The sequence below is a fragment of the Oryctolagus cuniculus genome, chromosome 5 (genome assembly GCF_964237555.1).
Source record: "Oryctolagus cuniculus chromosome 5, mOryCun1.1, whole genome shotgun sequence".
Classification (NCBI taxonomy): Eukaryota; Metazoa; Chordata; class Mammalia; order Lagomorpha; family Leporidae; genus Oryctolagus; species Oryctolagus cuniculus.
Genome location: NC_091436.1, coordinates 54,127,977 through 54,129,245, shown reverse-complemented (window position 1 = coordinate 54,129,245; position 1,269 = coordinate 54,127,977).

Genomic DNA, 1,269 nt, shown 5'->3' with positions numbered 1-1,269 from the left:
ACTCAAACTGGCCACCGCATGGAATGGCAGTGCTGCAGGCAGTGCCTTAACCAGACACACCACAGCATGAGGCTCTCAATTTTCCTTTTTCTCCCATTTATTTCCTAATAATTTGTTGTCAGCAGCTCAGCTGAGCTGGATAGATGAGCTGCCGGATATCAGGCCATTAAAGGAAAGCCAAAAATGAGTTAAGCCTTTAATAATTTACTGATAGTGCAATAAGAGAAAGCAGTGACTTTTCCTGTTCCTTTTCCCAAATGGTCCTCCAGAGGACGTTCAGGTGCATCCGCACAAATATGGGTATCATAGATGTGGGGGTCATGGGTTCCTTTTGTTGACCAGGGAGTTTTCCAACAAAGGCTGTTTTGTTTTATGGACCTAGTGGCCCCAGGAAGTGTGTATGTGTGGAAGGGGAGAGGGTTGGGGTGTGGAGTTGGTGGGTTGGATGGAAAAGTAGTGAGTACATAATCAGGGTGGGATAAGAAGATTCCTGAAAGTCTTTGCAAAATTCCTCAGATAAAGAAACCCAGCAGTGAACCACCTGAGATAGCAATGTAAATATATGAAGTGCATGGGCAGCCAGAAAAATCAAGGTACATGACAGCAGCACTAATATTTAGAGACCTTAAACGTGACAGCGCTTGGATTGTGAACCACGTGTGAGGTGGGAAGGGCAGTTTTCTGTGAGGCCTTCCAGGTAAAGCCTACATAATACTATGTGGTCAGGCCTGAAAAATAACATGTATTCTAACCACCAGCTCAACTCCTCACCCAGCTGCCTGCTTCACTAGCAACTTTTAAAATCTTTCTAATATTGTGGAACATGGAAGCCATTTTTTCCCTAAAAAGAATTGGATGATCAAAGGCCTAGGTATAGGGAACATTTTACAAGGTGTGTTCCTTTGTTTTCCTTAACCATCTTAAACAGTTTGGATCAAAATATTTCCATGTGGTATAAGAGTTACTGAGAAGGTAGTGGTTGCTTTACTTGGGGTTAAAACATGTTGAGACACCTGTGTCACATTTGACAGCAAATGATTTGATGCCTGAAATAAATCATTTACTGCCTTCTATGAGGGGATTGACATTTGTCTCCTAGCTTTGGCCCCCTCTTGTGGACGTTTAGGGAGTTGTATCTGCCTCTCAAATAAATAAAAATGTTATAGAAGAAAAATTCAGGAATACTTCAACTCTACATTTATTTATTTCATTTTATAAAAATATTTATTTATTTATTTGAAACTCAGAGTTACACAGGGAGAGAAGGAG